The sequence below is a fragment of the Boleophthalmus pectinirostris genome, unplaced genomic scaffold, assembly GCF_026225935.1.
Source record: "Boleophthalmus pectinirostris isolate CB_2022bp ecotype Guang Dong unplaced genomic scaffold, ASM2622593v1 HiC_scaffold_22, whole genome shotgun sequence".
Lineage (NCBI taxonomy): Eukaryota > Metazoa > Chordata > Actinopteri > Gobiiformes > Gobiidae > Boleophthalmus > Boleophthalmus pectinirostris.
The window spans coordinates 28,786,310-28,811,225 of record NW_026571190.1 but is presented as its reverse complement, the minus strand read 5'-3'; positions in this window follow the sequence as shown (position 1 = coordinate 28,811,225).

The window sequence follows — 24,916 nt, the reverse complement described above, 5'->3', positions numbered from 1 at the left end:
AGATGGCCCAAAGCAGTTTAACGAATTTATGTGAAATGGAACTGCTAAAAATAACGGGTAATTTATGGGTTACACTTGTTGTCAAGATCTAGGGACTTGATGTCAGGCCCTGCAATCTGTCATAGTCTTTTTGAAAACATGTAAATTCTTAATGTTTTCAATTTGGTCAGTCAAAATGGCTGCAGGGTTAACAAATGGACTGTTATAACTCTGCTGGAGAAGCTTCGCCCATGCATGTAGCGTGGAGTAGTGTCTCTTTAGAGGTGCATTGTGCATCTACTTTTCTGGTAGAGAGTTCATCAAATGCTTTTCTCTGTGGAGATGTTATTGCTTATTGCTGGAATGTTTAACAGTATGGTATTAAACCTTTCTATTTTCATGGAGACAAACCAGAACAAGTTACAGGTCAGATCAGAGAGACAACACACTCACAGTCAGAATGCTTGTTTTTGTAGGTATTTTCGAGGTATTTGTAGCTAAGGTAGAGCTGTTTAATGTTACATTGTGGAACATTCCAGACAGAGGAATAACATCCCCATAGAGAAAAGCATTTGATGAACTGTCTACCAGAAAATTTGATGCACAATGTACCTTTAAAGACACACTACTCCACACTACATGCAAGGGAGAAGCTACTCCAGCAGAGTTATGACAGTCCATTTGTTAAACCTGCAACCATTTTGACTGACCAAACTGAAACCATTAAGAATTTACATGTTTTCAAAAAGAATATGACAGATTGCAGGGCCTGACATCACATCCCTAGATCTTAACAACAAGTGTACGACATATTTAAAGAAACAAGCAGGTGAGGGATACCCATTAAAAAAGTTACATATCGTATCTGTAAGAATGACAGTAGAGGTGATTGAAATTGACCCTTTTTTTCGTATTATATTTCTTATTTTTTAACTACCATTGTTACTCTTGCCTCATTAAGAAGTGCAAAAGCAAGAATCATGGCTCTTTCCATTGTCATACCTCTGTGGGGTTTTCATTTCATTTGTCAAGTTGTTAACGTGTTCTTGGTAAATATCCATTTAGCACAATTCTGAGAAAAGCCTCTATTTATAAGCACAGAAGTGTTCACTGGAACGGCTCAACCAAGACACTCTGGTGCACAGCACATCTTCTTACAGTCCTGTTTAATAAGGCAGGCATAACCCTTTTGTTTGATTGATTGTTGTTGTGTTTTTCTTATAGCGTTAGTCTTAAAGAGCGGAGCGAGCCTCTTGACTACAGCTTTGTGTAATTGCAAAACTATCTACAATGTTGCACCAGTTGTTTTTATACACCAAGTAGTAGTGCATAAAAAGAACAGGTCTAGGTCACTGGAATTTTTCTCTTTTTCTCTTCTTTGCATCTGATCTTACCCAAGGAAGGGGAGGTTCACTTATTCATACTCTTCTGAATTATTAATACATTAATCATATTGCACATGATACGCGCCCGAATTGCATTTCTGTGAAGACTAAAATGTCACTGTAACTTTGAGTTCAGCTGCATACATTTATAGAAATTACCTCAAGGTTCAGTGGGTGAAGTCCCACTCTCATTCTTCCCCATATACATTCATAAGCAGCTGTAACCTTGACAACGACTTCATCTGAAATGAATTGCATTAAGTAAGCATTAAACAACGAGGAGCCGTGCGTCATGTAGTTTGAACGCGCTCCGCAGACTCGTAGAACATAGTTGAGTGGTGTTTCTCTGCTCTTAACTTGCTTTATTCTCCAGTTGTGTTTTCTTAATCGGTGATACACGTAGGATTCTGCAGCATCACGTAGTCAGTCTGGTGCAAATGAAAAAAAAATAAATAAATCTGCTACTTTCAAGCTTAATGTGCAGCTATCCAAAGGAGATACTGACAACTTCACCGACTCTTTCTTGTGATGAGAGGCACTGCAGTTTTCTAACGTGGAAGTGAGTGGATTTGTTTCTATTATTACGTCATTTTAGATGCATATTACAATTTAGAATCTGCAAATTATAACATAATGATCCACGAGTGTCATAGATTTTACAGAAAATCACAATATGTGCTTTAAGTTTGACCTGGAGTCTGACCTTTTTCAATAATTACGAGTACAAAGCAGAAGATAAGTCATAACAGGATTTGATTTTGCACTGAATCCTTTACTCTAACATGCATGAATCAATTAAAATACAACTCAGTAAACTAATAATGAGCGAAAGACATCATCTAGTCTTTGTATGTAAAGAGGGCAGGCAAAAATCTGGTTCAGTGTGACATGTTAGTGGTCTACACACTGGCAGAAAAAAGAGAGTGAAGTACTAAAGGAGGAGTCTTGAATGATTGAGAGGAGGAGGCTATCAAAGACCGCTGAGAGTGAGACAGCTCCATCCAGTGGCTACAGAGAGATATTTTTACAGGGCTAACACGAGCATTTGACATGAGCAAGATAATGCACCCACAGATCTGAAAATATAAAAAAAATTAAAGTAAATAAATAGCAGAATAAACTTTTGGGGTGTTAAATGGAGGAACTTTACCCTCAGCTTTTTCAATAGTAATAATCTAATGCCAGCAAACAAAGGCAGCTCAATTCACAAACTACAATTTTCTTTTCTTTCTTTTCTTTTCTTTTTTAGCTTAATCTGCATATTACTTATGAAACAAACTAATTTCTTTCAGCTTTGCAACAACTGGCAATACAAAAACATAGTGTATAATATTCCATGGACGAGGCAAGATTAACATCATAAATAATTAGAGATGCACTGATCCAGCATTTCCAGTTTCTGGTTCAGATGTCCAAGAACAGCATTTATTTACTTTAAAACACAAATAAAATAAGGCAAAACAGATCCAAATATGGTAAGTAGCTGTTATTTATCTCTCAAGTAACCATAGAAAAGCTTTGTGTAAATAAAATTTCAAAATATTGTGAGAATTTCTGGTCACGCTATGATCTGAAAATGGTTTTATTACTTAATTTTATATGTTCAATCAGGGTATATTTTCAGTATCAGTGCCAATATCTGATCTGTTACCAGTATTGTATTGGTGCATCCCTAATAAATATAAATATTTTTGCTTGATATGGTAAGTTCAGGGGCCTAGTAACCAATATCAGTGATCAGGGTCAACATTTGCGTAATTTTCTTTTAAATATTTACAAGAGATGTGCTTTATAATCATTAGGGAGAAATGGTTCTCGGCCTCAGTCTGGGAGTATTACATCATCTGACTCTAAAAACTACCAATGAGAAGGCTGATGAAGTAAGAGCCCTCCTGGACAATACCCCGGGGACTAGTTGAATTCTGTAATGTACTATAGTTACAACAGTCTTTCCAGTTGGTGAAAGTGTGAAATTATGATGACCTACTTTGCTTCTGGAGACAGACACAGAGCTGACAGAGCTAGCCGCAGTTTCCAGGTGAATCAATTTTCAGTAATGAGGAAAGCGAGTGTTCCTGCACTTGTTACTGCACCAGTCCATGCGTCTGCTCTGGGTCATATTAAATTAGTGTAAAAAAAGGCAAAAGGTATATAGCTGTAATATGTAATGAAGGATTACATCTGCGCTACTAATGTTTTCTTCGAATCAAAACATATTTCTGAAAGTCATTTACATCAGACTCCACTGTGCAATGGAAATACAAGCTTCAATTAGGTTAGGTTAGTTTATTTGCCATTTGTAGTTGGAAAACCATGTGCAAAAACCTCAACGTACACCATGAGATATCAAAAACAAACACACAGTAGATAATCATTACAGACAACATACTGACACTGTGAAATAAACAAGATACAAATATTGAGTTGCAGAAATGAAGGTGCTCCATCAAAATTAGAAAGTGCACTGTTCAAGCTTATAACGGTGGAAGAAGCTTTTAGCGCTGAGGAGTTGAGCAGGTGTTAGTGATAATAAACAGCAGAAAATAAGCGTACAGAATCCCATGCAAGAACACAATAGCAGTTTGCACTATAGGACCACTGCTGTTACCTTCATAGCTTGAGATCAGACAAAATTGGGCATTGTCACAGTGGTATGGGCAAAAAAGAATGAATAACTGCATAAAATGTATTTTGTAATGTGTTTTGATACAGTCGGAATACTGTGTTCTGAATAAGTTTACACTGATTTGTCTTATATTATGGTAAGAAAAATTCAATTCTGTGAACTGGAAAGAAGTTTTTTTTTTTTTTTTTCCTTTTGCTAAATAAATTTCCCCCAAAAATTGTGACTTATAGTCCAGTGTGACTATGTATATTTATATTTTTTTTTCTTCTTCATTACGCATTTTTTGGCTGGTGCAACTTATACTCAGGAGCGACTTATAGTCCAAAAAATACGGTACTAGAAATCTTATATTATGGAGTAAAATACAAAAAGTTACATAAAAAGCACATTCAGAATATGTATTTTTGGGTATGCATAAACCATTTTGCCTCCTCGATAAAATGCAGTTATCTTCTATCTTCAATTAAAACCAGTACCTAAATAACAAAAGAAAGATTATGTTGGATGAGCCTTCACGCCCCCGTGATGGTCCATAGTTTCAAAAGTACATACTGAGCTGCAGGCAGACTGTAAAAGCATGTACATGAATAATTGCAGTTTTAAACACTCCACTCTGTGTAGAACAAGTGCAGTTAGCCACTCTGATCTGTGCTGTAATGGTCATCTGAGATAGTAACATGTGATCATAGACATAATTGGTGTATCGAGGCAGGCGAGCACTTGTATGATGTTAATTACATTCTGCACTAGTGCAGATTTAACGCCCTGTGCTTTAGTGGTTTGGGCCGGAGTATTATAAGAAATACAAAAGTGATGGTTCATGTAATCTGTCAGAAACATGCTAAATGACATGATTGTTTTTACGAGCTGAAGTCACCTCTAAGAATAGAAGAAGAGAGTTCAAATGCATTTCCCAAGAGTATCAAATAAGGGGTATTATGGATTATGTAATGTAATGTGTATGAGCTGATTGGAAGGGGTTAGGGTTATGAAATGGGTGGCAAAGTAATTTTTTTTTTTTCTTTTTTTTTTCTTTCTTTTTTCTAAAACATCACTCAACTATTTAAAGATGCCTTATGAGAGTCGTTAAATGCTTCTCTCCGTGGATATGTTATTGCTTTGTCTGGAATGTTTCACGGTACAGCATTAAACCTTTCATCTTCATGAACACCAAACCAGACCAAGTTACAGGTCAGACCTGTTGAGAGGCAACCCCGATCGCAATCAGTTTGGATAAGAGACTCACCAACCAATAAATTGCAACTTCACTCCTTGTATTCTTTGTATTCTTGATTTGTGATCTACTTGACAGTGGTAGTATTATTTGCTAAATCATGGAAATTATAGTGTGCCATTTACCTGCAGAGAAAGTAAGTATTCTCCCATTATCCTGTGAAAGGGGCGCGCTGGCAGAGCACTGAAGTAGGACACTGACATGATGCGTTTGGGCACAGTTTGCGCATATTGGATCTGACCGTTTGAAATTTCCAAGCAGATGGCCACCACTGCGGTTCTCAGTGAATATTTTCGCTGCTTAACATTATTTTCATCAAGCTGTTTACACAAGCATACACAATAAAAGCTGCCTTTGAGCTTCTTTTGAATGTTCAAGACAATGTGGACAGAGACTTTCTTTGTAGTGTATGAAAAACAAAGAAATATCTGCCATTAAAAAGCATTGAACCCATGTATGAGCGCCCTTATCTGATCACTTATATACAAGTTATAATATTTCACAGTTTATCTGGTGGAGGGTCCGTCACCTACTTGTTTCTATGGAAATGGCATTGACATCCACTTGGAATATTCCACAATGTGACATTAAACACCTCTACTTCACATTTATTCAATTACAAGTGAGTTTACTGCTCAAAAATATCAAGAAAAACATTCATTCTGACTGTGAGGAGGGTTGCATCTCCATTGAACTGAACTGTAACTTGGCCTGGTTTGGTCTCCATGAAGAGAGAAAGGTTTAATGCCACACTGTGAAACATTCCAGACAAAGTAATGACCTCTCCATGGAGAAAAGCAGGTGACAGACCCTTCCCCAGTAAAGGTTATTACAACCTTTATGTACTATTTGTTTGTTTTGCCATTACAACCATCTCTGACCTTAATTTGCCAAACACAATATTAAAACAATAAAAGAACATCAAGCTGTCCTGGCATAAAGTGCCTACGACAGGATGGACTACTCATTTAACTAAAACACAGTTACTATACTTAACTATATTAAAGATTTTATTTAAAAAATCTTTAATATAGTTAAGGAAAATCACTGAAATCATGCCATTACACTGAGAAGAAGAAATACCATAACCTTTACTTAGCAACTGCACTGTAATGCAATAAGTCAAACAAAACTCATGTAAAGTACACAGAGATTATTATTTGACATTTTTATTATAAGAAAATATATTTATTTTGTTGAAATAATGTTTAAAGTCTCAAAAGAATGTGTTTCTTGCGTGGGAAATGTGCCAATATTTTGACAGAATTATCTCAGTGTGATGCCATCAGTATGGGACTCTCTAAAATATAATCAACTTATTTTTCAACTTTTCCTCATAAATTTCCTCTTGATTGGGCTAAAACTATAATTTAACAGGTATTATCCCAACAAATTAAATCAAAATTAGAATCACCAAATGAAGTCATCTGTCATAATGCCTCATCTCTGAGCCCTGAATCCCACAAAGCAGTATACTTACCCCCTGTTCTTCTTTGGTCCTGGATACCACAAGGCAGTGCACTTACCCCACTGCTCTTCTCCTCTGCCCTGGAACCAACAAGGCAGTGTACTTACCCCACCACTCTTCTTGCCCGGGGTCCCGCAAGGCAGAGTACTTACTCCCCTGCTCTTCCCTTGTCCTAGATCGAACAAGGCAGTGTACTTACCCCATTGCTCTTCTCTTGCCCCTGATCCCACAAGGCAGCATACTTACCCCAATGCTCTTCTCTTGCCCTAGGATCCCACATGGCAATGTACTTACCCCCCTGCACTTCTCTTGCCCTGGAACCCACAAGGCTCAATTTACCCCCTTGCTCTTCTCTTGCCCTGGGTCCCTCAAGCCAGTGTACTTACCCCCCTGTTCTTCTCATCTGCCCAACCCCACAGCCAGTGTACTTACCCCACTGCTCTTCTCTTGCCCTTGAGCCCACAAGGCAGTGTACTTACCCCCTGCTCTTCTCTTGCCCTGGATCCCACAAGGTAATGTACTTACCCCACTGCTCTTCTCTTGCCCTTGATTCCATTGGCCAGTGTAATAACCCCACTGCTCTTCTCTTGCCCTTGATCCCACAAGGCTCTATTTAACCCCCTGCTCTTCTCTTGCCCTCTTGCCCTAGTTCCCTCAAGCCAGTGTACTTACCCTTCTGTTCTTCTCATCTGCCCTGGAGCCCACAAGGCAGTGTACTTACCCCACTGCTCTTCATTTGCCCTGGGTCCCACAAGGCAGCGTATTTAACCCAATGCTCTTCTCTTATACACAGACTATTCATAAATCCAATTAAGTTTGCAGACACTACTACACTTATTAGGATCAATTTCAGATTACACTGAGTTTAGACTTAAACAAACTTTTTTGCTCTACAAGGGAAAATATAAATATAAGAACAAAAATATAAATGGTAATAAGAACAAAAATAGCAAGAGACTGGTGTCAAATAAGGCATAATTATAAAATGTATACATATATTTAATTCTAATTCTCTAGTTTGTGGGCATCTGCTTCCCCTGTTCCAACACTTGTCACGTCAAAGCTTCACATCTTGTTGTTTGTAGCTTTGTAGTGCACATTTGTATCTAAACCCACGCACACTGAGGACATAAGTGTTTTTAAGTTTGTCTCATTATAATCTCCAGGCTCACAGAAAACATGATGGCATGGAAGGATAAAAGGCAGCTGTTGGATTAAAGATAGTGAACACTGGGGACAGCTTACCAAAGACTGCTGGCAAGGCAACAGCTAACAACAGTGTCTGAGCTGGAGAGGAGGATGATTAAAGCTGATTCGCTCAAAGACAAGTTTTCACTCTCTCCATTCTTCTATGAATACGCACTTTTATCATTTATTAAATGGTCTCAAAAGAATAAACAGCAAGTGATTTTATGGCTGAATATTGAAGAGATACCTTTGTTTAAATGCACAATATAAAGGTTTTAAAGTTTTAAAACAAAAATGACATTGGATGAAGGAGACACAGAATTCCATGAAAAATGCAGACCAAATTTACATTCAAGTAATAGGTAAGTAACATTTTTACTACACTGACTAGAGTCTAAAACACCAACGCAGCAGAGGGTGTTAAAACAGTGTAACAGTATTATATGGCTATAAAGAAATGTTGAGGTATTAACATTGTCTGGTGTGTATAAAATGCAGATGTCTGTGGCTAGAATACTAAAAGAACTGACTTATGTAATTAATTCAGTCCTAAGGCCAAAAAGGTCAAAGTAATACAGACATTTTATTTTATTTTTTTTACAGTACTGTAACATAGTAATGTAATATTTTCATTCACTGAATTCTCATTTTAAAGGTGCACTATGTAGCTTTTTGAGTAAGGGTCTGTCACCTGCTGATTTGTTTGAAAAAGTCATTACTCTACCTGGAATGTTCTACAGTACGACATTAAACAACCCTACCTTACATTTATTAAAATGCAGGTGGTTTTATAGCTCAAAAATAGTAAAACATTCTGTCTGTGAGCAGGGTTGCCTCTCCACAGACCATAACATGGTTTGATCTCCAGGAAGATTTAATACCAGATTGAAAGGTTTAATTACCCAGGCTGGCGCCACCTAGTGCCTCCTCTCAATTTCATTTCTCCTCAGCGACTAGGTCAAAAATCAGAATACACTAGATGGTTTGCAAGAACCCTGGAAGTTGTAGACCGCGCACCAGCCAATCAGTGGAGAGCTGTGAAGTCATGACTAGGTCACTTTTCATGGTACAGTAAACAAAGTGGTTGAAATGGATGTAGACAAAACCATACATTCTGTGTTCGCAATAATTCCCGAGATCGAGGTTTTAAAGCTGGAACAAAGAGAATGTTTGGTGAATTTTATCAAGGGGAAAGACGTTATTGCCCTTTTTCCTACGGAATTTGGGAAAAGCTTAATATACCAGCTAGCCCCGTTAGTGGTGCATTACATACGTCATGACCAAATAGCAACGACTGGTTAAATTTAAAACATACCCACCTACCTTTGAGCAAATGAATCCTAATGTTGCGAAGTCAGATGGTTTCCACGAAGTGACTGGCCTGTTGAATCAGGCTAAGGTTTAATACCATATTGTGAAACATTCCAGACAAAGCAATAACATCTCTATGGAGAAAAGCATTTGATGGAACCTACACCAGAAAAGTTACACAAGGCTTCAGACGCTTCCTACTAAAGTATTTGTTCAATTAAGCCACAGGTATCAAAGATGAAATTTGCCCCGGTTGCTTCAAACACATAACCTAGAACTAAAAGTAAAAAAAAAAAGAATAAAAAGCATTTTGAAATCTCCACGGTCATGACAGTCATTGCTTTTGCTTTGTGCAGTTTTATGTGGTTGTTCTATTACAGAATATATTTGGAAGACTTTTTGCTCTTTCAAGTTCATTCTCCACAGCCTTCACAGTATTTCACAATATAATTCAAAAAGCTGTGTCTTCTATGTTACACTGGAGCAGGTGGGTGCCTTTATTTTGCTGAAGAATATGGTAAAAGATAATAACATCGGCCTTCAAAGTGCAGTATTCTTCCAGACATTGTACATATCTGATTTGTGTCTCTGGAAAAAAAAAAAAAAATAAAATAAAATACAGCCTCAACATTTCCTTTCAATACCTTGACCAGTCAAAACACAAAATAAAACAACCAAATTATATGTGACAGCAGTGATATTTACAATGGACTTATAGACACTAGTTTTTCAGTCTTGTGACTATTTTCATCCAATGTCAGTAAAATTAACATAAAAAATAACTATTCAAATTGTACTATTAGGCATTAGGTGTAAGTTTATTGATCCAAAAGTTGGTGGTTCAAATCCTGCTCTTGACATAAACGTTACTGGTTGAACAGTCAGATCCACAGACCCACAGGTTGAGTTTTTTTTCCCCTTTGTTGATTCAGTATGTGAACTTCCTATTGGAGGCTCTGATATGCTTATCTCCAAGCAATGAGATCTTCATCATTGCTTTGCCTGGAATGTTCCACAGTATGGCATTACCAACAGTTACAGGTCAGATCTGTGAGGAAAGTCCTCTCAGAGTAAGAAAGAATTCTTTCTTCATGGTATTTTGTTGCAACAAAAACCCTTGTAATTAAATAAATGCAGGTTTGATAAGTTTAATGTCATACTCTGGAATATTCCAGCCGAAGCAATAACTTTATTGATCCACAAGGGAAATTATTTGCACACAGCTTTAGCTCATAAATCACAATATATTACAATAACAAAGAGCAGAAATGTAAACGGTAATAATAAATACAAAATGCCTAGCAAAATTAGCAAGAGACCGGCACCAAATAAAGCATAAGTATATAAATGTATATGTACAAGTAAAAATAAAACATAGAAATATAGTAATACAAATATATCTATTTATTATTATATACAAGAGGTTACACAAGAAACAAATGATTGAATAATGATTGACAGGGGTGAGTTGTTGTATGGGTGTATGGAACATGGCATGAATGTATCTAAATTAGGTAGAAGATCCACCACTAGAAAAATAATATAGTGCTTCTTTAAACCCACAGTTTCTCGCTTTATCAACACAAAATCACAAAGCAGTCATGAGGGAATCATAGCAGGGCAGATGTGCTGTCACCAACACAAGGCAACTCGTGACAAAGTTATTTCTAATGACAACAGCTGCACGCTCCAGTGCACTATACCACCATACCTCTATACCTCCATACCTCTATATTTCCATACCTCCATATCGCCATACCTCCATATCTCCATATCGCCATACCTCCATACGTCCACACCTCCATACGTCCACATGTCCACACGTCTGTACCTCCACACCTCCACACCTCTCTTAAATAAACAGTTTCAGCTCTAAATTGAGAACAGGTGCTTGAGCCAGTGTAATTTCCCAAGCATTTGACATTTTTCTATAGGCTGTAATTATCAGAAGGAGAAACATGTGTTCCCATCTCTGTGGGGAAGAACAACGGCATTTTAATGAGCAAAAGGAAACTGCAGGCGTGTTTGTGAAGTTTCATGCTTTAGTGACACTGTAGTGATGCAGAAGGCACTACAAAACATGATGCTTGCTACAGACTGCAAATACTATTTTAGATTGTCTCACCTGTTATCAATAATATTGTTTTTTTTTTTTGTTTTTTTTCACCAGACATTACAAAAATGTAACCCGTGCCTAGTGTCAAACTCTGCAAAGAAAATCTGAACTGGTCAAATCAGAACAATCAGCTGTGGGGTTCCTCCAAACAACAGATTACATTATAGAAAAAACAGCTACATTTTAAAACAGGAAAATGGCTCAACACAGCGGGTTGTACAAAATGGGAAAGTGACCATGTGAGTAGTTATAGTGCATTACCAAACATTGAGTATCTTTTCATGATTTTGTGCTTTCAGTGCTAGATTATTCATCTCTGCTTATTTAAAAATGTCAAACTACCCTGATTTCTCTGCTCTATGCGAAGTAAGTTTGCATGAACCAATATTGGTTTTAATTCATAAGTTCACCACAAAATTATTTGAGAAAGATAAGTAATTCTACTTTCTAGGAAAAAATAAATAAATCACACGGGGCTGAAAAATATCACAGATTTCTGCAGAATCAATGAACGAATCACTAAATTCTGATTACACGACCATGTGTGGACAGGCTCAAGACATGATGGAGAGTAGGAGGAGCAGACTGATATTTCTCTGTATTTTAAAGAAATATGCCATGAAAGCTATACTGTACTTTTAATAACAATAGTCTATGTCAGTGTATAGTATGTGGCATGCATTTTATCCCAGAACATCCTGGGTGAACATCCATCCCATCCATTCATTTTCTTCCGCTTTATCCAGTGCCAGGTCACAGAGGCAGCAGTCTGAGCAGTAAGGTAAGGCCCAGGCTTCCCTTTCCATGCACACTTCCTCCAGCTCTTCCAGGGAAATCCCGAGGCGTTCCCAGGCAAGCCCAGAGACAACATCCCTCCAGCGTGTCCTGGGTCTTCCCTGGGGCCTCCTCCCACTGGGACGTGCCTGGAACACCACCCCAGGGAGGCGTCCAGGAGGCATCCAGAAAAGATGCCCGAGCTACCTCAGCATCAGGAGCAGCAGCCTGGTTGAACATCTATAATTTAAATGGAATGAATCATAGCAGTATAGAAAGACAGAAAGATAGATAGATATATACTTTATTGATCCCAAAGGAAATTCTAAGTATGTCATAGAAGCAGTAAATGTGAACATTATACCCAATGCCAGAACCCATAATCATGCTCTTTATGTTATGTTCTGAAAGATTTAAATTTAGGCATGTGAATAACAGAAAAGATTCATGATAACAGCTGGAGTGAGTCTCAATCTAATAAAAGAACATGTTCAAAACAAATGCCTGTATTATTTGTCTCCGTAACATGGGTACACTCCCTATCTGCAGATGTGTAAACAGAAACCATCAGCCCACATGACATTAAGCTAACACACGCGCTACATGATCTATGGCCCACTGTCAGTCCGGCCGATCGCGCTCTGTCAAATGCTCTGATTTATGACTGCTGTGTTCTCCTCTCAAAATGGGATGTGGCGTTATAGATTTTTCTGGCGTGAATGGGCAAAATAGCAGTTTTGACAGGTTTTTAGTCTGTAATGAGCACTCGCTTGAATGATGCGTGTGCCTTAACAACCCAATTACCAGCAATATGGATATCATCAGGGGAAGTTATGGAGAAAACAAGAAGATTGCTCCATGCAGATGTTGTCATAAGCAATTTAAAGGCGAGGTTTGGTGTTCATGATTGGTAATATTTCATACTAAATGCCAGTACAATTACAAAATGTGTGTTACCTATATATATATATATATATATATATATATATATATATATATATATATATATATATATATATATATATATATATAGGACAAGTATTTCACTGAAATCTCTTGACACTAACAGATCATTTATTAATTTTATATTCAAACATGAAGCAACACTATCTGTACATCTCCAAAGCTCAAAATGCTCTTTTCCACCTTGTGATATCATTTAGTGGCAATTTTTACTTAACATCTATCTTTTAACTTTTGTTCAGTATAGAGATTGGCAATTCCAGGGCTGAAATCATTCAAATGACTCCAGTGAAGGTGAATGGAGTTTAGAAACACAGTGGAGCACTTTCTGTATTATCACTAGGGGTGTCAAATTATCGCGTTAATTGCGATTAATTAATTACAGTCATATTTAGCGCGTTATGTTTTTTAATCGCGTTAATCTCATTTTTAATCTCTAACTTTAGTGTTTCTGTATGCGAGTTGCTTTATTATAAAACCTGTTTTTATGTGTTGTTGGGACAACAACACACACACACGCACAAACAAAAAACACATTTATACATTTTTTAATTTCGGCAATTCCACTCATTGTCGGAAACCCACACAAAACACGCGCAGTAAGAGCGACGTTTACGGCGTCAGTTGCACAATGGACGAGGTCGAAGAGCCAGTAGAACAGAGGCAGCAGTGCACAGGTAAAAACACATTCGTGTCTTGGAAATTATTCTCCCGACGTGAAATATAAAAGAAAATAACAAATATAATATCGCCTACAACTTAAATGTCACTGGTGAAAACAACCTGCATAGGCTCATGATGTCTGCACTACTGTCCTATAGTGACCTGCCACATGAGGGGACACGCACACAAACACACACACAAACACACACAAACACAAACAAACACACACCTTCATCATCGTCATTAACCTGAGAACGCGCGGACCACGTTTCCTTCCGTAGTTACTGCGCGGACACCGACGTGCTGCCGTGAGCCGCGTGTGGATCGTGTTTTCTCGCGTACGCTGCGTAAACCGCGCTTCCTCCTGTGCGCCTCTAAACCAGAACTAACACCAAGACTAAAACCAGGACTAATCCAGTCCAGGACTAAACCAGTCCAGGACTAAACCAGTCCAGGACTAAACCAGAACTAAAACCAGGTCTAAACCAGAACTAAAACCAGGTCTAAACCAGGAATAAACCAGGACTAAACCAGAACTAAAACCAGGACTAAAACAGGATTAATCCATTCCAGGACTAAACTAGGACTAAACTAGGACTAAAGCAGGTCTAAACCAGGACTAAAACCAGTGATCTCATATATAAAGCATTTCTCTATCAATAATATTTTTAATATGGTTAAGGAAAGACTGGACTTTTTATTGTCTTTAAGTAGACAAAAGTTATTATGTTCAGATTTCCTCGTCTTTGCTACTTTACAGCAAACAGTTTCTATTCATGGAGACTTGGGCTCAACAGCCAATTTGAGGAGATTTGTTAAACAATAAATGACTTTATAAAGTCATTTTTTTTGTTCTATATTAATCTTTTGATCTGCCACAATAATGTAATAATGAATTTAAATGAAAATACCTCAAATTGAAGGCTTTTCTCAGCAATTTTTAGGTGAGATTAAAATGAGATTAATTAAATTAATTAATTACAGATCATAATTAATAAATCTCTCATTTTTTTTAATCGCATGACAGCACTAATTATCACATGACATTACAAAGAAGTTTTTTTGTTTGAGAGAAGAACTAAAGTCTAAATGTGCAGGGGTTTGTTTGATAAACATGTGCGACTGAAATAAAACACATCTTGATTTATGCTCCTTGGACGTCGTTTACAGATCTCAATGGCCAAACAGGCAAACATGAGCAATAAAACAACAAGCTGGGCAGGAAAACTTGTGCAAGTGACAAAATCATGGCAATGAATAATGCCATGACCGACCAAATACCACTGCTGGATCACAGAGGACATCGAGATCTTCAAACGAGGTCCAAGAAGTACAGGGAACCCACATCTTATCACACACAGAGGATGCAGTCCTGGAGAAGGCATCAGACAGCAGGGAGTAAGCTTCCTCTACTGTCTGACAAAAGCATGTAATAAGTCTTCAAGATACGTCACTACATCATCACTGATGCTCCTACAGCTGAAATATGAGAAGCAGGAAAACAAACTCTCCTTTCTGACAAAATAATTGTTACTTTACACTGAGATAAATAGCTATTTTTCACATTGGTGTATTTGCTTGCTACATGAATTTTGAACAAAAACAAAAAAAGTCAGCAGATGCCTTCTGTCTCCAGCATGAAGGTGGCCATTTTGAATTTGTCACTAACTTCTGCTATCCCTGGTCATACCTAAACCTTAAAAAAAAAACACATTTATATCCAGCTTGACGACACATGCAAATACAAACCAGCGCTAAGCTTCTTGAACTGTGTCCCACGGAAATCAAGAGCCCTGTTACCACACAGTTTGCACTACAGCACAAGAGGAGTTTTGGACATGAGAACGAACCACTCCCCTTGCTCCCATCACGCATGAAAGAGAGAGAAACACAAAAAGAAGAATCAAATGTTGTCCGAATTAGAGGCTTTCTATTCCCCCGGTCCCCAACAGTGATCATTAGCTCAACAGAGCAACTGACAGCTCATCCCACACCGCTGGCACTTCTCTGATACATCATTTCGGCTGCCACTGGTTTGTTTGCTTACTCAAGCACAGGCCTGACATTCAGATAAGGAGCTGACAAAAAGCCCTCAGGAGGGAGGGAAAATGAAATGCCGACAGATATTTAGACCTTATCTTCAGAGCATGTAAAGAGCAGGAGAGGGAGGGGGTCTGGCCATGCAAGGAGCCACCAGACAACTGAAATCCACCAAAGAGATTTGTGATAAGGAGAATTTGGAAAGCATTTCATGTGTGAGGAATACGGTTGGTTCTGGTTATGTTAAAAGCCCCCATACAAGGAGGGCTTTAAAGTAAAAGAACTACAGTATATCTCCTGCAAAAAGAAACATTCTCACTTCACTTCGATTGTTAGTAGTGGCCATTTTTACTATTGATTTTAACTTTTATTCAACGGGGAAAAGCACAGCTGAGATCGAGGTCTCTTGAATAACCTGGTCAAAAGGCGAGCAGGGTATACATGATGTTATATCCAGGAGCTGGAGTTAGTGTAATATTTTGATGTTACAAAGCGCACTAGTTCACAGTAAAAGCTTAAAACAGCAGAAATAAAGTGCCTCATACACCCTCACTGAAGGAGTCTGACTTTTATCTGATTTTCTCTACAGAGGAATGAGCCTGAGGCCCAGTGATGGAGCACAGGAAGAGAATTTGCTTAAAAACATTCTATTGAAACGGTGGCCACAATGATCCTAAGAGAGTGTACGACAAAAACACTGTTTTCAATACATGTATAGCTATAGCACACAACTTAAGAGTTAAAGTAGTGTAGATTTCAATTTGTGAATCAATGTGTGTTAGTTTGCTGAATCTTATTAGAATCCAGCCAACGACCATGAGCAGCTAATTTCAGTCTCACATTTAGTACTTAAATTTTTCTTTCTTTCATCTTTGTCCTGGTCATACAAAGGCAATGCAACATGAGCAAACATGGGATGTAATCTCATGGTATGATGTTATCACAGTATGATAATTACTGTGATATTTTGGAGAGACTAATAGAATTGTAGATATACTTTTTACTTTTAAAATACATTGACAAGACTTTGGTGCAAATCATTACTGTCATAATCCCAAGAATTAAAGTAAAAAACATTTCTTCATGTTGTCTGCACTAAAGTGAATCGTGGTCTATGTAGTTCCCTATGTTTATTAGCTGTTGCTATAAAACAATGCTTTTAAGTAAAGGAATTTGTAATTCCGTATATTGTGACAACCCACAATACTATTGTAAGACCTTTGGTGATATGATATCACAACATTTCAGTTATGGTTACATCCCTATCACAAATATATATATACATATGTGTGAATATAGTGATTCAGTGAGAGCATGATGGTGGCCGAAGATGCTATAATCTTATTTGTTATGGGCTGAACAGACAAAAGAACAATCATACACACGATGAAATCAAAAATGGGGTTGTTCATTTGGAAAAAACACTGCACGATATGTTAATAGATCATGTGGGCCTATACAGTGTGAACCATAATGTATATTTTATTATTATTCAAGTGTTTAAAATCAGATCTACCACGCTGAGAGCTGTAATTTGCATGTTGATTGAGAACCAGATGGAAAAACTTTACTGAACTTCTTTAATTACCCTATGGCTTCCTTGCAAATGTTCTCATTTGTATAATACAATCCCAAGAAGTACCAGACGGAATGCCAAAGGACGATGGTAAACTCCTGGAATTGCTCTTTAAAAATAGAAGTCTGCCACTGAGACTCGTTATTCCTCATCTGTCCGTATAAGTGGCCAGTGTCTGTCTGATTTGCGGACGTATAGTAAACAAAGCCTCCTCCACGGTGTAGAGATGGATGACGGACATTTACAGTGGTCTGCAGAGTGTGGCTATGACAGCAAAATGGACAGTGGACACATCCAATCTCATTAGACCTGGACTGAGCGGTTGTCAAGGCTCTGGGGCTTCATGAGGATCAGATACAGGCTGGGTATGTGGGTACATCACACAGCACTGGGTTAAACTGTACTCTGATACGAACCCACCACCAGGTCTTCTCAGGAAACTATTCTAATTTATGGTGGTGTCCAGAAACTGCCTCTGCCTGAAGGGGAATTTATAGTTACCAATGACTTCCTTATGCTTAAAAAACTGGACACATTAAAGACTTTCACAAAAGTTCCTTATTAGGCAAAATGTACTCTTGTGATACAATGTTGTTACCTCTTGAAAAACACACCTGGAGTTGTGTTTTGTTTGGGCTGTCTACAGCTCCAAAGCTCAAAATGCTCTATTCCACCTTGTGAGTTGGTTTCAAGTTAACAGGCTACCTTTTACTTTTAGTTCAGTAGAGATTGGCATTGCCAGAGCTGAAATTATCCAAATGAAATGAATGACGTAAGGCTAGGGGTGTAACGATATCCAAGTCTCACGATACGATATCATCACAGTATGAACCTCGCGGTACAATATTTATTGTGATATTGTGGGAAAGCTCACAATATGGTAGGCAGGCTCACAATTAGGGATGCAATTATATCCAAATCTCTCTGTATGATATTTTCATGATATACATCTCACTGTACTATATATTGCAATATATTGTGGAGGTTAACAAAACTGTTAATATGCTACTTTTTCCTTTTAAAATGCCTTGACAAGACTTAATCCAAAGAACTAAGTCTTAAAAGAGCGTGGAACTGTTATTTCTTCTTGTAGTCTGCACTAAAATGGAGCAAAGGATCATGGTCTATGTAGTTCCCTCTGTCTTTGCTGCTATTGTTGCACCATAACTCTTTATTTTAGCAAAGAGACTTGTAATTTGATGCATATTGTGATGGTCCAAGATATTATTGTGAGAACTTTGACGATACAATATCATGATATTTCAGTTATTGTTACATCCCTACTTAAGGCCGTTGTATATTGGTGTATATAGGTGTGTATATTGGCCTGCGTTGTGAAGCATTTGTACATGTATTATCATTTTCAGAACTAGTTAATGCATACACATCTCCTGTTCCCCTGGTGTGAATTTTCTTTTGGCAGCTCTCATAAAAATATCAATTTCAAAAATGTAAGTGCTACTTTTGAGAGATGACTGTGAAAAAGTTTGAGTGAAGTTGAATTCCAAAGACGCACAAGATAGAAGCCTATATTCAATAAGATGTAGTTTATAAAGGGAAGTGAGGCAGCCCACGAACAGCGTAGACGCAATTCTAGCAGACTTCAGTTAAAGAAGATTTGTGGTAAGTGTTTAGCAAAGGTGCTTGCCAATATCTGGGGAAGATAACACTGCCAAATTCTTATTCATAGGGATGTGTACGAATTTATATGACTGATGTATTTCACTTTAGATTAGCTGGATCGGCGGAGCAGAAACTTGGCATGCCTCTATATCAAGGCTAAAGCCGGCAGTTCTGCTGGGATTATTGTTGTTTTGTCAGGCTTGCTATAGTTACACATGAACAAATGGGTACTTTAGAAAGGTTTATAGGCTACTTCACCTTTCTCTATAGATGGATAAGGACTTTCAAAATGGTCTAAAGGTGTTTTCTGAACAAAATAAAGGAAAAGGTTTTTTTTCATCACCGATATGTCTTCAATACCAGAGCTGTGATACATTTGAATACTACTGGTTAATGTTGACCAATTAAATTCTACATTCTCAACGCATTTCTGGTTACAAACCTTTTATAGGTAGTCGTCTGGACAAGGTCTGAGGACATTTCACACCAAAGAAAACCCTCTCAGTTCCACCTAAAAAAATGCGTACATAACTACTTCACATTACTACTTAAAATAAATGTTTTTGAAAACTTGGAAAAACTAGAAAGTTATGCAGTGTGGCTTTAAAATGGGCTGTTAAAAGTATGGAAATTAACTGAAAGGAGCTGATTCTTATTATAACATGGTGCATACAGAAAAGGAAAATAATTACTCTCTAAATAAACTCAAACAGAAATGCGAGAACAAACATGCTCCCACATCTTACTTTTTTCTCTTCACAGATGGAGAGCGTTGTCCCCTAAAACAATAGCCCTTGAGAAGATGCACCTTGGAAAATGTAGCTTTTTCATATTTCCTGAAGCACCCTTGCTTTAATATGAGGATGACATCAAAGCTACCTAAGTGCCCTTGAGCCTCTGGGTGACTAACTCCAGCCCAGAGCAGAGAGGCCCAGCTGACACTACAACGTGCTCACTGGGTTTTGTTTTTGGCCCTTCATAACTCCACACAGACTGGGCTAACCGGCTGCTACAACATTTCTTGTACATGTGCTTTATTCTTGGCTCTGACCTCCACTGAATATGACTGGACGGGAGAGCAGAATGATCCTTGAGGAAACTATTAATTTAGAATGTCTTTCCGTGGAGGATGTCACAAATGATAATTTAGTGCCGTTCATGTGTGACTGCTTTCCACAAATTGATAGGTGAACACGTCCAGTGATTAGACCAGATGGCCTACATGTTGTAATGATGGAAGTATAATAAGATCTGGAAGATGAATCAAAGATGGCGTTGTATTGTTTCCAGAGCCAAAAAAGAAAGGAATTCCTCACACTGTCAGTCCTTGCAAAAACTGAATTTATTACATGCAGTGTGTTTCAGCCACGTGATGATTGACAGTATGCAGTATTCCTTTCTTTGTAAAATTTTGTCAGACTGCTCCGATTCATCCCACACATCTGCCCAAACATTGATGTGCGATGTACTTTCTCCATTGTTTTCATTACCCCCAAATATTTTTTCTTACACATTACAGTCGTCCCTCACTATAACGCGGTGCACCTTGTGTGGCCTTGTTGTTTCACAGATTTGATTTAATTTTTTGTCAAATCTTGCATGTTTTTTTACAGAGCATTTCTTCTCCTGCGTCCTGATTTGCTAAGGGACTGTAGACCATTGTCAATCAATCTCCTCTGTGCCGTGTCTCCTGTACAGTACAGAATATGTTCAGCTTGCCAAATTTACACAAATGTTCAATCGCTAGCAGTGTGAAGTGCTGTATGTTTGCAAGTTTTCTCCTCGACAAAAAACACAATGTCACAGACAAAGGCTCCTGCGGTCGCATCCAAAAGGCAGAGGAAGATGCTAACCATCACACAAAAAGTTGGACTTCTGGACATGCTGGGGAAAGGTAGAAGTTATGCGCTGTAAGGATCCATTATGGAATAAATGTATCTTTGGTTTGTTACATAAAGAAGGAGGACATAAGAACAACAGCAGCAATATGTTTTAAGAAGAATGCAAAAAGGGTTGTAACTGTCCTGTGTGAGAAAAGTGTATAAAGTGTGTGGTGAGGGGTTTTACAGCTTTACAGCTCAAAACAGATACAATAATAAAGCTGACTTCTTTGCGGATTTCACCTATTGCGGGTTATTTTTAGAACGTAACCCCCGCGGTAAACAAGGGACCACTGTGCTTCCTGAATACTTACCTAGTGTCGCCCAATGTGTGGTGACAAAACTGTGCATCAGAATCCCTACAAAACCAGGTGACCTTTGTGAAAGCTGCAGATTAACTTCAAAATACTAGTTTATGCAACTCCTCTTAAAGCTACTTTCTGTAACTGGTCAACATACATCTGTTGTATTCTCATATTTCACCACTAGATGCTATCTACGATAGTCCTGTCTGATGTTGCACCAGCTTTGGCCTGACAGAAGAAGACCGGAGAGCACAGGTGAGCTTGAAAAAGACAGGTCAGGGGTGAAAAAAATGAACTTGCAGGTAGTAGGTAAGGGTCAAAACACACACAAAAAAAAATCTTCTTAAAGTATCGCCCCCTTTCTTCTTCAATGAGATGCACTGGGTTTTTTTTTATGTATTATTATGATTTTCCAAGAACAGAGATAGACTACAGTGTGCACTGACATCCGTAAGATGGCTGAGTCACATAATTGAAACCCATATAAATGAAATGTGATATTCCCTGTACTTTAAATTGTTGCATATCTAAATTCCTCTGCAGCTTCACCCCGTACAACCTAATGTTTATCTACTGTAAATACAAATTACAGCCCTGCCACAGAAAACCTACTCTCATCGGAATATTCTTCTAGAGACATGAACTGCAGTTAGCCCCATTCCGAGCGGAGAACATTTAAGAAAGGCAGGAGCAGAAGAAGTCACGTGGGAGTCTAGTGGGGGGCAGAGGCGGGCTGGCTGGTGTCGAGGGGATGGTGTGGGGATGAAAATTGATTTATTGCAGCGCTGATGAGGAGAGGCATGCCAGGAGACAGTGGGCGCTCTGCAAACTCTCGCCACGGCAACATAAAATGGAACGCTGGCTCTCCCTCTTGCTTATAATTGCAGCAGAGGTCTAAAGCTGAGACTCCAGAGGTATATGTGTTGACTGTGCATACCTGACAGTAATATTAGATGTGCATGTGGAAATAACATGCTTAATTTTGTATAGGAGGTCTGTACACATTTATCATGTGTACTTTTTCTTTACAGTAGTAGTAGTAGTCACAGTATGATAAGATCGGAGTGATAGAAGGTTGAATAAATTACTTCTATGACTCATTATAAATACAGACCAAAATGTTGCATTCTGCTATTTAGTCATTTTACATTTAGAATACTTTTTGGGGGATAATTCTGCTTTATGGGTTGGTTTTAATAATAATGTTTGTCATATATATTTACTTCAGCAATATATCACACTTCAAAAATTTTTAAATATGTTGCAACATGCTTTTTGTGATATGTTGTGACAATATTATTCATGTTTTCATACTGTGATTCAACATTCACACTTTCTCTCACCCACATCCAATCAATAAGACTGTGAGTGACAGCTTTATTTAACCAGTCACAGTGACGTATGAACTTTCAGAAGATGATCATGAAGATTATGTTTTTTATTTATTTATTTATTGGCTATATTTCCATCTATTCATTTTTTCCCCTTTATCTGGGGCTGGGTCACAGAGGCAGCAGTCTGAACAGACTTCCCTTTCCACACACTTCCTCCAGTTCTTCCAGGGGGATCCCGAAGCCTTTTCAGGCCAGCTGAAAGACATTGTCTCTCCAGTGTGTCCTGGGTCTTCCCTGGGGCCTCCTCCCGGTGGGACGTGCCGGTCTGCCAGTCCAGAGGTACTGTTCCCAACCACGACGCAATATTGCAGAGACGTGTCAGCCAAGACAGCCCCACAACATCCACATCCAACATCTGCTCAGCCTCTGCTCTGATGGACACAATTGTACTTGAACATGGTGTTGTTATGGACAAAATGTGAGTATCACAGACGTCCAGTAGTAAAACACCACACCTGTCAAATCAGAAAAGTCGTTCTTCCCAGTCACTCCTTTCCAGGTGTCACTGGTGTTGCCCACGTCCCCCAGTAGAACAAATTGTTCTACTGGGGGACAACGAGCAAAATGCATGCCATATTTCCCACTCCCATATTTCCCAAACAAAAGGGAAAAAGTAGATGGACACAAAGATTTTATTAGTTGTTTTTTATGCTCTCAGGAAAAAAAAAAAGCATTCAATGTTCCTGAATATCCACTACAAAAATAACCAAAGAACAAAGCCTCTGTAATGTTGCACTTATAACCCACAGGCCATAGCCATTCTCATTCTCACCACTCTCAAGTGGTTAAGCTTTTGCGACGTTCATCTTTTCTTCAAGTATGATAGTCAGCTTCTTATTTTGATAGCTTTTGTGAGCTTTAAGCCATGTTAGAATGTTGTTACCTCCACAAAAATATACCCGGGGCTGTGTTTTGTTTCATTCACACATGTTTTTGCATTATTTGGCTGTCTACATCTCCAAAGCTCAAAATGCTCTGTACCACCTTGTAATATTATGAAGTGGAAAGTTTGAAGTTAACAGCTGCCTTTCACCTTTAGTTCAGTAGAGATCGGCAACTCCAGGGCTGAAATTAACCAAATGATTCTAGTGAAGATGTATGAAGTTAAGAACACATGGAGCACTTGGAGGAGCTACCAGATGACATCACAAGGTGCAACAGATCTGAGGGGAGAACTCAACCTAAATATGAAAGATTTGTGTGAAACATATGTAATGAAACTCTAGGTATGTTTCTGATGAGGAAACAACATTATAACATAGATCAGAAAACAGAGTAATACTGGTCCTTTAGATAAAATATTTGTATTGCAAATGACCTTTTCACTACACAATTCAGCACCCCTAATTAGAAAAAAAGCTGTAATATAGCTGACTTGAAAATGCAATCAAATCGTTTATGTATAGGGCAAACTCAGTGAATACTTAACCGAGAAAACAAAATGCTCTAAAGTGCGCCTTTGCCACTAGCTCCATATAAACAATTCTCACTTTCACTATAGACATTTTTATAGGTTTAGCTTTGAACACAACCCTAAAGAGCTCCCCCCATTTCCAGCCTGCTGCAGTAAAGGCAGGCACAGCATGAAGAGGGGCAGGGAGAGAGAGGGTGGCTGGACAAGACTGCTGACAAAGACTGTGAAGAAGCGTGTGAAGAAATGTCTCTTTGTGTGTTTCATATTGTATTCACAGAGGCTTTTTGATTGTCTCACATCATTATTTAGTTTTATTTTATGTATTTTCTTAGAGACTGCCTTATTTTTGTAACCTCGGGTAGGCTAAGGGTCCCCACTAATATATATTTCTAAAATCCAGGTAAGTCTTTCAAAACGAAGGACAAAGGCAGTATATAGTGGGAACTGTACATTTTTTTTATTTAAACAATCATTTACAAAAATTGTGTTTTGTTCAATTTGTCAAATACGTTTCGCAGCTCATCCAAGGTGCTTCTTCAGTTCTGGTCGGACGCTGTTGGACACTTCCTTTGGATTGAGAGGGGAGTTAAAGAAACAATTTTTATTAGGAAAGACAATCCATCTTTGAACAGAAATAGGAGACTCAGACACATCTATCTCCTATTTACAACTCCATCCTCAAACCTAAATCAAAACAAGCATTGAGTTTTAGATGTGGAAAGTGCAAGGTGCTAGCAGCTTACAAGGTCTAAAGTGTCTTGTGCTACTCCTGACCCTAAACCAGGCTAACCTACACTACCCTCTACTGTACAAACTATCCTGACCAATAAATAAGCACAGCAACTACAGCCAGAAGCCACAATGATAAAGGAAGAATTTGAGATCAATTTAAGAGCAACATTTGAGGTCAGAATTTGAGATTATGAGCAGCAGGGCAATCTATACATGTATTACTTAAAGAATACCATTAATGACCA